General features: G+C 37.6%; 1 protein-coding gene across 8 annotated transcripts in view; it reads right to left on the reverse strand.

Moving 5' to 3' along the window:
- Nucleotides 1-15,225, reverse strand: part of WDFY3 (WD repeat and FYVE domain containing 3) — a 284,092-nt gene that overhangs the window by 243,241 nt on the left and 25,626 nt on the right. For all 8 annotated transcript variants that reach the window (XM_061420694.1, XM_061420690.1, XM_061420695.1 and 5 more), the window contains exon 2: nt 13,348-13,441. The gene's annotated coding sequence lies outside the window, so the exon portion shown is untranslated. The remainder of the gene's footprint in view (nt 1-13,347; nt 13,442-15,225) is intronic.

The raw sequence follows: 15,225 nt of genomic DNA on the forward strand, positions 1-15,225 counted from the left end.
ATGGGCTCTTTTGCTTGGATTTCTATTTACATATTTTCTTACGTAAATAAGGGCTTCCCAGGTGGTGCAGCAGTAAAGAATCCACCTACCAATGCAGGATATGCAGGAGGAGTTTGATCCCTGGGTCAGGAAGATTCCCTGAAGAAGGAAATGGCAACCCACTCCAATATTCTTGCCTGGAGAATCATGGACAGAGGAGGCTGGTGGTTTACAGTCCATGGGGTCGCAAAGAATAGGACACGACTAAGCTCACAAGCATGTAAATATATGGCCAATAGTATAGCAAGAACTATTATTTGGAACAAAGTTGTTTAACTTACTCTCCATACATATTGCTTAAAGAACTAAATGACATCTAAACATTGAAATGTTTGATCTATCTTATATCCACTGGGAAATATCCTCTGAGGTCTTTGTGCTCACAAAGGCAGTTTGGGTACCTCTTTCCATTTTATAAATAATGGGGGAAGGGAAAGTCATCTTAGACTTTTGATGAAAAGATAATCAGATTCTTATTGAAGTCCTTACCAATCTGTAATGCTAATGCTGGATGCTCTTAGCAGTTGCTGCTTACACCATGTCTTAACTTATCAAAAATAAATATTCCAGTTGGCTAACAGATTACCAGTCCTTAACTCTGAGTGAGATATTATTTTTTCTACCTTCAAACTGCAAAGCTTTAATTAGCTTATTTTTATTCTTTCATTAAAAAAAAAAAAAAAAAAAAACTTTGAAAATAAAACAACTTCCTGAAAGCCTACATCAAAAGCCAAAGCATTCAGGCTACAAATAACTCACCTAGCCCCACTGATTTTAGCTCAGAGCCCTGACAGATGAGTGAATCATTTTAGATATACACCAGCACAAATTATTATAAAATGTTTACACTTATTCTACTTTCTTAAAAAGCAGATTCCTTTAATGTTATTTTATAGCATGTACAGAATATTTCCTAGGAAATCATCATGGCAGAGATTTCATCAATGTAAAAAGCAGCAAAAATAATTAAATGCTATATCTGCATTCTATTTCCTAGGCACCAGCTAAGTTTCCTGTGTAGGACTTAATGCTGAACAAAGACAGTTCACATTCATTTAACCATTTAACAGGATCCTTGCAACAATTCTTTGCGAAGAAGAGTAACATGTGTAAGTACTTACGGCTCCACATTCAGCATTTTATATGAATATCTCTTTAATTCTAAGAATCATCATATGGAATTGATATATTAATCCCATTTCTACTGAAGAGAACACTGAGAATAAGAGAAGTAGCCCAAAGTCACATGGTAGTAACCAGAAGAAGGAGGCTGCTTGAGAAACACGTCTGCCTAACTCCAAAGCTTCTGTTCTTTCCCTCACCCTGTGCTGCTGCATCATCACAAAGGAGGAAACAGAGGCCAAGTACTCAAACCAGGCTGCTCAGCCACAACGTGGTAAACAAGATCTCAACCTAGGATTTCTAATTCTGAAACTTTTGTCGCTACAGTACCTGGTACTTCCCACTTCAGGACCTAGACAACTATCCTAATACAGAGAGAATACAAGAGATAGACAACTCCGGGAGTTGGTGATGGACAGGGAAGCCCGGTGTGCTGTAGCCTATAGGGTCGCAAAGAGTCAGACATGGCTGAGTGACTGAACTGAACTGATAGACAAAGTATAAAATCACGGCTCCAAATTTCCCCCCAGAAAGTTTGTAAGAAGCAGCACACATTAATATGACATCTGTACTTTCACGGAAAACCTCGTAACATAGAAAAGGTCTGATGCACACAACTCTCTTTGCTTTTCCAATCGCAGTTAAGCTGACCTGGGTTCACTTCGCGGAAAAGACTTCTTAGTTTGTTCAACCACTCAACACAGAATTGAACACCTAACCCTCTAGGAGCTGGGGACTGTGATTCCCTAACCCTCTCCTCTCTGTTTATCAAGTAACCATCTGACACCAACCCTCACCTCAGTGCCATATGCATTCCCTTTAACATCTTTCTTTTCCCAACTTCTGTTCCATTAACCTGAAAAAACCTTTCTTAATTATTCTCATTTACTAACTTCAACCCAGTAATAACTACTTCCAGTCACTATTTAATTCCCCTGGAGACTGTTCTTATGTATCTTGTGCAGCTTCCTACTCCTGTGACAGGAATGTTTTCCAGTATCACAAAGAAGAAACAAATGCAGAAGGTGGATTTCTATAAGAAATTTGTTCTGGACTCTCTTCAAAAGGTCACTATCATTAAAAAAAAAAAAAAAAACAGAGAAAAAGGATACGAGAAACCAATCCAGATTTTTAAAAGAACAAAAAGACATAAACAAATGTAAGGTGTAGATCAAACCAACCTGTTGTTTGAAAAAAGGTATAAAAGATATCTTGGGGATGGTTGGAAAATTTGGATATGGACTAGATTTAAACATGACAGTATGGGATGACTATTATTTTCTAATATATGATAATGATACAGTAGTCAGAGAGAAGAATGTCCTTATTTCTAGGAGGTGCATGCTGAAGTGTTTACAAGTGTGAAGCATCATAATGGTCCAAATTACTTTCAAAGGGTTCAGTGATGCCTCACTCCTCTGTGAAATATATACAAACACAATGAGAACGCAAGTGGCAAAACACTGGTAATTGCTGAATTAAGGTTAAAGGTATTTGGATGTACACTGCACTCATTCATCGAGCTTTTCTGTATGCTGGAAATTTTCAAAACTCAAAGTTCAGTTTAAAAGGAGGGACATAAAACCACTGGACAGTCTCCACTTGCTTTTAGATTTCTAGTATTTTTGTTAGACCAGAAGTATGGATGTGAGAGTTGGACTGTGAAGAAAGCTGAGTGCCGAAGAATTGATGCTTTTGAACTGTGGTGTTGGAGAAGACTCTTGAGAGTCCCTTGGACTGCAAGGAGATCCAACCAGTCCATTCTGAAAGAGATCAGCCCTGGGATTTCTTTGGAAGGAATGATGCTCAAGTTGAAACTCCAGTACTTTGGCCACCTCATGTGAAGAGTTGACTCATTGTAAAAGACTCTGATGCTGGGAGGGATTGGGGGCAGGAGGAGAAGGGGATGACAGAGGATGAGATGGCTGGATGGCATCACTGACTCGATGGACGTGAGTCTGGGTGAACTCCGGGAGTTGGTGATGGACAGGGAGGCCTGGCGTGCTGTGATTCATGGGGTCGCAAAGAGTCAGACACAACTGAGCGACTGAACTGAACTGAACTGAAGAAACTTTCCGCTAATCTACAAAGGGCTAACTGCTAAATATTAGACTGGTTTACTACTCCAGCCAGATTGTGAGAAGGATACACAAAATTATAATGCTTTCTTTCTCCTCTAAAAACAGACTTCCTTGGTGGTCCAATGGTTAAGAATACCCCATCTGATGTAGCCAAAACAACAACTAAAAAAATTAAAACAAATGTATTTTATAGTAATACTTTAAGCATAAAACTATGTGATTTTCTGTTGTTACTAAAGATGAAAAATTATGGTTGTACTGTACAAATCTTTTCTTAAACCATGGAGTTTACTGTCACAATGAGAACATCATATACCAAGGTAAACAAATGGGTAAAGGATCAAACTATATATTTCTAATTAAAATCTGTGAATTATTTGCATATACATTACACAATCTCATATATGTTCTTCACCTTTCTGTTAATTCTGTGGTAGATACTTTCTTATTCTTAAAAGGTTCAACCACTCTTAAAAGTCCTGCTCTTAGGCAAATCATACAGAAGGAAGTATAATAAACTGAAAGAAAATGTAAAAAAGAATGGCTAAGGCCACTGGTTTGGGGTTTTTTTGGTGGACTACAGGTCAAAGAGAACACTGTTTAAATTTTATGCTTCTTTAAAATTAAGCTACAAGATATGACTTGTGAAAGATATGAAAAATTCATTTAATTAACAGACTATTTTCCACTATTAAATGAGACTTAAAACTCCCCATTCCAGACTCATAAACTATTAACTGTGGGAAATAAGTTTGCCACAAAGTCCTTACACTTACAAAGAAAAAGCAAGGAACTAACTCAAATCAATAACCTTGAAATGTAACTAAAATCTCAAAAATGTTTTCGTGTAACTAAAATCTCAAAAAAAAAAAAAAAAGGATTGCTTCAGTTACTAAAGATATTTATTTTCTTCCTACACACAAGCCCTTGGAGAATCTGCCCTTTCCCCACTCACTGCAAAGGCAATGCTATTGTGAACACATAGCTGGGTTGTTCCAAAGACTGCACGGGTGTTGGACATCATTCATAACGTGAGACAAATGAGTCCTCTCTCTTAGCAAGTTAGAATTTAGAATATGAGAATCAGGATAATTAGCTGTGGGGGCCGAGAGCCTGCTGAACCTCACACCCACAACTGACCACTGCATGTTAAGAAAACAGAATAAACCATTTGGAAGAGAGACACAAAAACAAAGAGTATAAGCAATTTCGGAAAAAGAAATGGTGAATAAATAACCAAAAAAATTCCAGTTTCCCGGAAGCGTGGCTGCCCTTCCTGTACTTGAGTTCTATAGTATCTGATACTGGATACTTGTTCTCTACATAATCTTAAAAAAAAAAAAAAGATAAACATGGACTTCTATGTAGGTACAAAATGTGCAAAGGAAATCACTAAGTAAAATTAGCATACTAAATATCAAAAATATGGTTAGGTCACAGCAAAGCCTAGGATTCAATTACTTAAAAATCAATAGATTCTTTCCCCAAATAGAATATTAAGTTTATACAAGGTCATCGAGAAGACAGAACAAATTGTTCTGATCCAAACATTTATTGGTATGTATTTTCTTACTTTTCTCAGCAATAGAATATTTGAGGCCTATGGTTGATATAATGAACATTCACAGGCTACTGTCTTCAAATACAAATTTGAATATTATAAGAATGCTTCACACTCTTCTAGGGAAAAGAACAGAATGATGTCTTTCTTCATGTATAAGAGAGGCAGGATAAAAGAGCAGGTGAGTCTGAGCCCTGGTGTCAGACTCCTACATTTAAATCCTGGTTGTGCCATTTCCTAATCCTGTGGCCTTTGGCAAGCTACTTCTCCTGCTTGTTTCTAACCTATAAAATTAGTATAATAATAGAAGCCAACTCACAGGAGTGTTACAAAGAATAAATGATGTCATATATGCAAAACCCCTCAGAAACAGTCAATGTTGTTATTATTTTGATTATTATTCAGGGAAGGGGATGTATTTCATATACCTGTGATGTATAAAACTGAGTTCCTTGAACAAGGCCATTTTTTAGCAGGCTTAGGAAATGAAAAACATCAAAATGTATGATTCAAAAACCAGGGGAGGGCCCTCCTTGGCAGTCCAGTGGTTAGGACTCCTTCCAACGCAGGGTGTGCGGGTTCAACCGCTGGTCAGTGAGCTAAGATCCCACATGCCTTCCAGCCAAAAAATCAAAACGTAAAACAGAAGCAATATTGTAACAAATTCAATAAAGATTTTTAAAAATGGTTCATATTAAAAAAAAAAAACCTTAAAAAAAAAAACCCTAAAAAAAACAGGGGAGATAAGGATAAGTTCACATTTAAAAAACACATAATCTCTTTAGTAGGGCCTCTGTACAATAAACTAAGGGTTATTCTTTCATGGGGGATACAGTTTGTCTTCAGATAAAAGCTTTTATAAAAGCATTCCTTCAACAACCTCTGACCACAAAAGGAAGCCCTTATTTTCCTGAATGCTCACCCAGATACAGCAAAACACAAGATAATCTACTTTTGTTAGAGGAAGGCAAAAATTTTTAGATTGTTTTAATTATAAAATATTTAAAAAAATAAACCAACTACTAACTCTGCTCTCATAAAGTACAGATTTTGACTGGTTCAGAAGTAACTACAAAAATTCATTGTAGGGCAGGAGGGGGTTGGGGTTAGACAATTATACAGCTAAGAAAAAGCTAGCGATACTATAGAGAGAAAAACAGTTCTTGCACCATGAACACATGACACGGAATTTGCTTCCTACAAAACATGCGTTACGACCAAACAGAACGGCCAAATGAAAGGTCGAAAACTACCTCAATGGAATCAAGGAAAAGGAAGGAAGGAAGGAAGGTGGAAGGAGAGAGAACACTATTACAAATAATTTCAGCAATCTGCAAGGCGAAAGAACTGAAACATCCTAATATTTATTTAAAAACTCAAAATGATTCTGCAAAACATTAAAAAAAAAAAAAAAAACCTGAGGTGGAACACAAGACCAACAGGATTATGTCCTCTGTAAGACTAGAAAAAAAACAGGCAAGCCTTCTCCCACTCCTTTCACCCAGGTCAAAACAAAACAAAGAACAGAGTGGCTAATAGTTAAAGTTTAAAAAGAAAATGAAAATGAAGTTGACATCCTAGTGTTCCCAATTTTGTAGAAAAAAAATATATATGTGTGTATATATATATATATATATATGTATATATTATACACACATATATATATATATTTAGTGACTACAAAATCTCTCCTGAGACCTCCAGCAAAAATGACACATCCCCCTCCTCCATGACCTTTTTTCTCCCTCTTTCAAGTCATTAATTTTAGTGATGGCTCAAAACTCACAGCCATTTATGTAAACTCTATTCTACTTTTCAAAAATAAATTCTATATGCTAATAAACTACATAATCAACTGAATACTAAGGGTTCTATATTATCATTAACAAGACATCATTTTGCTTGTATTCTAACCTTCAAAAACATAAGTAAAAATAACTTAAGGCCAATGCTTGTACCAAGAAATGGCAACTACCATGAATTTAGCTTTTACTTACTATGTGCCAGGCACAATAGTAAGCACTTTGGTATTATCTCATTTAACCCTTACGAAAGTGAAAGTGTTAGTCCCTTAGTTGTGTCCCACTCTTTGCAACCCCATGGACTGTAGCCCCAGGCTCCTCTGTTCATGGAATTCTCTAGGCAAGACTAGAAACTCATCTAACAGATGAGGACACAAGAAGAGAAATTACATAATACACACTGCAGTTTTGCTCTCATATCTGCTTTCAATATTTCATACAATTTTTCTAATCATACTGTCAATAAAGACATGCATAATTTGACCTCAAAACAGGAGCTAAATAAGGGATATTCAGGATCAAAATAAACTCAATTGATATAGTCATAGAAACTGATGTAGTCATAGACAACAAACCAAAAGTCTAAGAAAAAAAAGAGAACAGTTTCACATCATGTGTTAAAGCATGCTTAAAATGATTTGTATTTCTAAGTTCCAAACTTTAAGTATCATTTCTTAAAGAAAAACTACATTAAATTTTTAAATCCCAACACTCTAATGAGTAGTGCTACTTTACTTTTCAACTTATTTTTTCTGATCAAAAAAACTTTTAAAATCTTATAATGTAAGTTTCACATTAAGTATATCTGCACTTTTTATTATGCTTTGAGTTCCCTTTCTTGAACTTTTTAAACTCTCTTAATACATATTTCTAGAAAGAATACATTCTATAGACTTTCAATAGTGGGCAACAATTTTGTAAACTATAAAAATGCTACAGTATTTTTTTAGTCTAAAGCCCAAAATCTGGTCATAAAGCTATCTATTCTCAGACGTTTTTAAGATATAAAGGCAGCAAATTATAAACAAAACTCTTAGCTCAACATCCTCATAATGCAAAATCATAAGAGCTTAAGTTTAAAACTTCCTCTTTGACATAATCAATGGAATAGAACTCTTCTAAGCAAAAAACATTACCATTTGTTCAACTATGAAAATTCATTCCCCAGTCTACTCTATGTGATCAAAAGGAAGTTTTAAATTGAAAATTTTGTATTGTTTCTATTAAACTACATCCCACTAACAAGTAAAAAGGGTATCACATAGAAAGCCTACTGAATTCAGACTAATGAGAGGACTTCAACTTCCAAGCCTACTGAGATTTAAAAGTCTCATCATTCCTAATAACTAAACCAAAATAATATGTATTTATAGTAACTCACAAATAATTATAATTTAAAAACATAAAATCCAGTCACGTAATCAGATGCTTTACAAGTACAATCTACTCTAATGGAGTTAAGACCATCTTTTCTCAATGAATTTGAGATTTTCTTAGACTAAATTTACTAAAATACTGTTATTCCATGTGCTAAATACATGCATACACACACACATACACACTCACCTTATATTAACTAGTGCTGATAAAGTCAACTAGGTCAAATTTCATTTCCAGAAACAACTATGCTGCTGCTGCTGCTGCTGCTGCTGCTAAGTCGCTTCAGTCGTGTCCGACTCTGTGCGACCCCGTAGACGGCCTCCTACCAGGCTCCTCTGTCCCTGAGATTCTCCAGGCAAGAACACTGGAGTGGGTTGCCATTTCCTTCTTCAATGCATGAAAGTGAAAAGTGAAGTCATTCAGTCATGTCCAACTCTTAGCGACCTCATGGACTGCAGCCTACCAGGCTCCTCTGTCCATGGGATTTTCCAGGCAAGAGTACTGGAGTGGGGTGCCATTGCCTTCTCCAAGAAACAACTATACTGCCTTCCAAAACAAAGATGACAAAAATGAATCCATAATAATACTTTTCAATTACTTCTCCATCAACATAAATATTGAGAACTGCTAGCTGGTAAATGAAGTTTATATGACTGTGGGACTACACTGTATAAGTGGGCATTTCCCTTAACCGATTTGGTATACTAAGTATTCTCACAAATGTTGGATAATTTCTCACACTTTATAACCTAGTTGCAGAAAGTGACCACAGAAAAGCTAATAAAATTAAAGTAATCTTAATAAACAACGACTTCCTACTCTTAAATATTTTAGGGAAATAAAGGTAGGCCTTTGGATATTTTATGAGAAATAGCAGGTTAACAACTCAGCAAAGCGTACAGTCAGATACCACTTGAAGAATTCTACGTAGGATAAAAAAATAACAAATTTTATGAAAGGAAACAGAATTAACTCCTTTTTGCTTAAAAAAAAAAAGGAAATGATAAGAGTTACATTTCTCCTTTTTTTAAGGGTGAGGGAGTACTTTTTTATTACAAAACTATATGGCACAAAGGGGATAAACTTATGCTTAGAGTTTAAGAATAAAGTGTCCTGAACAGTATTAAAAAATTTATGTATCTTTCCACTTAGCATATTTTCTTCTTTCTTCATTCTTGTATATCAGTACTACGCAGGGAGTTTCAAAGTGGCTTCCAATGACCTCCTGTCCAGGAATCTACATCCCTGTGTAATCCTCTCTCCTTGAGAGACAGAGAGAGAGAGAGTATGTAAGTGTGAGTGTCTGTGTGTGTTTGTGTCCATGCGTGTGTGCGCACATGCACGTGTGCACTCAAACATTCAGCTGACTCTTGACTCTTTGCAACCCCATGGACTGTAGCCCACCAGGCTGCTCTGTCCATGGGACTTCCAGGCAAGAATACTGGAGTGGGTTGCCAATTTCGTTCTCCAGGTGACCTTCCTGACCCTGGGATTGAACCCGCATGTCCTGTGTCTCTGGGACTGGCAGGCAGATTCCTTCCCACTAGTACCACTTGGGAAGCCCTCTCTCCTTAAGTGTGGACTGGACCTAATGACTCACTCCTAGGAAACAGAATGGGGAAAAGCGATGGGTCGCCACTTTAAATTACAGTTGGGTTAAATTACAAAAGGGTTGCCAGTTTAAATCACAAAACCAAACAAAAAAACAAAAGGCTCATGCAACAAGAGCCGGTAGGCTGCTGGCAAACAGCCGACATGAGGAACTGGGGCCTTAGGACGGACAACCAATGAAGAACTGAACACAGCAATACCCTGTGAGTAAAGTGGAGGCAGATCCTCCCCTGGGGCTTTCAGATGAGACCACAGCACTGGTGGACAAACGTGCAGAATGCAGCTCTGCAAGAGACCCTGAGCCAGAGGACCCAGGAAACTACTCACCCCAAGACCTGAGAGATAAACACTTGTTGTTTTAAGTCACTGAGCTTTGGGGTAATCTGTTGGACTGTGTCTGCTCAAAACAATGAAGCCTAACTCTCAGCCCCTCAGAATGTGACCTTATTTGGAGACACAATCTTTACAGGAGTAATCAAGTTAAAGTGAGGTCATTAAGTATCCGCTTACCAAGCAGGAGACACAGGAGACCTGAGTTCAATCCCTGGGCCGGGAAGATCCCCTGGAGAAGGAAATGGCAACCCACTCCAGTATTCTCGCCTGGAGAATTCCATGGACAGAGGAGCCTGGTGGGCTACAGTTCATGGGCTCACAAAGAGTTGGATACCATAGCAACTACACAGCAACAGCAAACAGGGTGGACCCTAATCCAATATGACTGGTAACCTTACAAAACGAAGAAATTTGAACAGAGACAGACACACACAGAGGGAAGATGATGTGAAGAGACATGGAGAAAAGGAGGCCATCGACAGGTCAAGGAAAGAGGCCTGGATCAGATCCTTCCCTCGCACATCTTGGAAGCGACCACTCCTGCTGACAACTGGACTGCAGACTTCTGGCCTCCAGACTCTGAGACAATGGATTTCTGCTGTTTAAGCCACTCAGTCTGTGTTAATTTATTGTGGCAACCTTAACAAATTAATACATGTAGCAAAAGAGAACTAACAGACATAGTGAATTCAAAATAACTTTTATTGACAATACCAAAATTAGCCTCAATATAGGACCCAAGTAGATGGCCGAAGTTTTTAAGTCTTTACTCTGATAAAAAGACATGAGGTCATAATAGAGGATCTTGGACCACAGAATTCTTTTTTTTTAAGTTAGCTGGGACTCCTGCAATCATAAATCTAATTGACTCATTTCAAAAATTGACACTGCTGCTGCTGATGTGCCAAAAACTATTCTGAACACTTAACATAGATTAATTCCTCACAAGAACACTCTGAGGTCCCACTATCATCAATTCTCATTTTTAAGATGAAGAAATTGACATCTAGGAGTTAAGGTCATACAGCTGAAAAGGAGCCGGGATTTAGTAAATTAAGGTACAGAAGAATGGGGCTTCCCAGTCGGCACACTGGTAAAGAAGCCGCCTGCCAATGCAGGAGATGTAAGAGATGTGGGTTTGATCCCTGGGTTGGGAAGATCCCCTAGAGAAGGAAATGGCAACTTGCTCCAGTATTCTCATCTGAGAAATTCTTTCCAGGATAAAAAGGAAATGATGCTGTAAAAACATTGCCTGGAAAAGTCCATGGACAGAGGAGCCTGGGGGCTACAGTCAATGCGGTCACTAAGAGTTGCACAACCGAGCACACACACAGAGAATAAGTCACTTATCCCAAACCATAGTTAGTAGTTGAGGTGAGACTAAACCAAATGGTCCTTTCTCCTACCTTCAAATCTTTTCTCAAAAAGTTAAATAGAAAAGGCTTTTCTTTCACTTGCTATATTCAATCTTTGTAACACTGCTACCTTAGAAATATATATATATATATATATATTTGACTATTAATCTCTATCTGCTCTCCTCCCCTAACTACACAAACAGTTACTCATTTTTCTTTTCCACTCCCTGAACCGTAAAGCACTGTCTTTCAATTCCTAGTGATTTTCATGCATCTGGGTTAACATTTTTATATACCGGAACCCAAGATTTCACTTGTGCAGAATTTGGAAATACAGCTTTAGCTTAATATTTGATCCAATTAAAATACAAATACACCTGGAAGGAGTACTACTATACCATATTATCAGTCATTTACATTTTAGTAAGAACAAGGCAGATCCTTTTCAGAGAAACAAAGATCGCAAGACAGCCAGTGCCAACTTTTCCAGGGAATCAGAGTTTCTTTTCTGGAGTATCTGGGATTAGGTGCTTAAGAGTAAGCCTTTTTCTGGGAGTCTGAATTACAAGATATAAGTGCAAACAGATATAAATTATGGGCAGTATGGTGACCATGCTTCCATGAGAGAGTTCAAACGTGAAGAAAGCCAAACCCAAAGAGAGTGAGATGGATGTGCAAGAGAGGCATACTGCTGGAGAGACACCTGACTGCATTTGCTTCCTGGGTTCTCTTTGCACGGCCCAGCTGTCCCTGGGTCCTTCTGTGTGCCCTGGGACACATCCACAAGACTGATAACATCCCCTTTCTGCATCTGATTTGAACTGAGTCACCTGCAATCAGTAGAGAACTCACATGGTCAAAAAGATAACCTTTCTACAACTGAAGAACATCACTGAAGGACTAGGAACCTTCCATGTAAAATATAGCACCATAGCTACAAACACAAGAACTGACTAGAAGAAGCCAAGGTTTAAACAGCTACTGGTGGAACAGGAAAAAGGAGTTGGAATTTGAAAAGACCATGCCCTCTATCTTTACATTTGGGATTTTTTAGTTGTTCTAGTAAAGAATATCCCATTAAAAAAAAAAAAAATATATATATATATATATCCCATAATCTACACACTTGCTAGTGGGTGTGTAAATTATGACAGCCACTTTAGAGATCAATTTGGAAATATCTAGAGAAGATGAAGATGCAGATTTCACACAATCCAGCAAGTTTACTACTAGGTGGCTACTATGGACTGAAACGTGTCCCCCACCAAAACTCACATGTTGAAGCCTTTACTCCCAACACAACCAAACCTGGAGACAGGGTCTTCGGTAGCTTATTTAGGTTAAACCGATAATGATAAGAAGAGGTTAAGGAAGCTCTCCAACTGGTTCTCCTCTCTGCCTTGTGAGGACGAAGCTAGACAGAGACCATCTGCAGGTCAGGAAGACAGCCTGTACCAGTATCCAATCACACTGACAACCTGATCTTGACCTTCCACCCTCCAGAACTGTGAGAAAATCAATTTATGCTGTTTACAAAATACGATAAAAATTAAAATTTTTCAGTAACAACAGAGCAAAGTAAAATACTAAAACCCTGCCAACTAGGTAGTGAAAGTATCCAAGTGCCTCACAATATAGCTCATTATTCAATCTAGTCACTCAGAGTTGCTGCAAAACAATAGAGTTCCAAATCCTGTGCTTACAACCAGATTTTCCCAGGATAAAAAGGAAATGATGCTGCGAAGCATAATTTTATTCTATGTAGGTGTCTACAATAAAAGTATAATGCTTTAAAGCCAGGATTGAAACTGAAATATAATTGATTCTAATACATTCTCTTTTTTTCTTTCCTTTTTTTCCTTTCTTTTTTTTCTTTTTGGTGCAGAAAACAAAGTTATCCAGGAAAGGAGGCTTGCCTCATTCACCTAATCATCAGTGGTAAAGATGGATTAAAACCCAGCCCCTTAGAGTCACAGTTCAGTGGTCTTGTTACAACACAACAATGCAGCAAAGCCCTTCCTGGCTTCTTGGTCAACAGACAAAACAGTCCTAAAACTGACCTGATTCTGTGTTCTGGGCTGGCATGAACCTGCGTAGAAACAACAGGAGTGGCAGGCACTTTCTTCCTGAAGCAGATGTGGAGAAGTATTATACCTGCGATGAAAGGAAAAAAAGAGAAAACCCAGTTTATTTTCAGCATGTTTTAGCATTATGAGTAGTTCATTTCCTATTAATTTTCTCTTTACCTCATTATTTCTTGCCAATAGTTTAATGATATGACCGCACTTAAAAACAGATAAAATTTGGTATTCAAAATCCAAAGAACAGGAACTTCCCTGTGGTCCAGGGGTTAAGAATCTGCCTTGCAATGCAGCAGATGTGGGTTTGATCCCTGGTGGGGGAACTAAGATCCTACGTGCTGTGTGGCAACTAAGCCAGCCTGTTGCAACAAAGACCCCATGTGCCACAACGAAGACACAACACAGCCAAATAAATAAATATTTCAAAATCCAAAGAAGAATACAGTCATTCAAAGCTCCATCTGGTTCAGCTTCTTCATCTTACTGGTGAGGAGGCCGAGATCTGGAAAAGTTACTTAAAGCATTAATGACAACAGTTACTTAGTAGCAGAGCTCAGTTCAGAGCCTAATTCTTGACACTTTAGTCCAGTATTCATCTGTACATCATAGATCACAATGTCTCTTTTTGGAGAATCAAATATGAGCAAAAAAGAAAAAAAAAAAAAAAAACAAACATGTTATTTCTCTAGGAGTATTTGTCAAGCATCTGAAGATAAATGTGGTATAGAGCTAAATTGATACATTCTAAATCCAAATAAAAAACACTGCTTCCTCACTCAATAGATATAATCCAACCTCAAGATATTTAGCTTGCCTTCTATAGGATACTTAGGGCTTCCCATGAGGCTCAATGGTGAAGAATCTGCCTGCAATACAAGAGCCACAGAAGACGTGGGGTTTGATCTCTAAGTCAGGAAGATCCCCTGGAGGAAGAAATGGCAACCCACTCCAATATTCTGGCCTGAGAAATCCCATGGAGTACAGTCCATGGGGTCACAAAGGGTCGGATACTACTGAGTGACTATGCATACGCCCGCGTGCACACACACACACACACACACACACTTGTAGGACATTTAACTGCTTCTTTTATTGACCATTCAGTATTTCAATATGAAAACACCAGCACCATGAATCATTCTGGTCTTTCTTAACTTTGCTCTCAACAAGTTCTTTTGTTACTCAATTACTTCTTCAATTCCAAAGCTCCTTCACTCAAAAATGAGAAGCTTGGACTAATCGCACGGGCCTTCTAACTCTTAAAATCGTTATGCCCAAGAATAGCTTCATCTTTAACGACATTTTCCTTTTCTGATCAACTATGTGTTGTCATGTTTGTTAATCTCTGTGATCATATTAGTACAACAGTTCAAACATCAGTAATATTGCCCTCAAATACACAGTTAATTATCATTCAAAAACCTATGGAACAAAAACCTAGCTTTGCTGTCTCATTTCTTATGAAAAAGTATTTTTTAAAAAATCTACATCTTTGGTGGTTTCTAAGAAAAATCCTGAATTATTTTCTCAAATCATTCATTCTGTCATTCATCCAAGTTGTTACTGAGTGGCTTGTCAGATGGCAGACACAGGCTTAATGAGATTTAAGATTTTTAAATAAGATCCCTCCAGTGAAATGGTGAGTAACATTAGGGATTCAAGTGACAGTGAGAAAGTAGGCAGAAGTGATGACATGTCTCTTAAATCCCAACATCAGAATATGCCTTCACTGCTTTTTAAAAAAAATACATTAACTACTGACTGCCATAAAACATGGTATTGGTAACATGCTTTAAATTTAAAGCAAGTAATAGAATGAACCCGACTGAGCAACTGAACTGAACTGCACAGAATGAA

This window comes from Bos javanicus, chromosome 6, assembly GCF_032452875.1.
Source record: "Bos javanicus breed banteng chromosome 6, ARS-OSU_banteng_1.0, whole genome shotgun sequence".
NCBI lineage: Eukaryota > Metazoa > Chordata > Mammalia > Artiodactyla > Bovidae > Bos > Bos javanicus.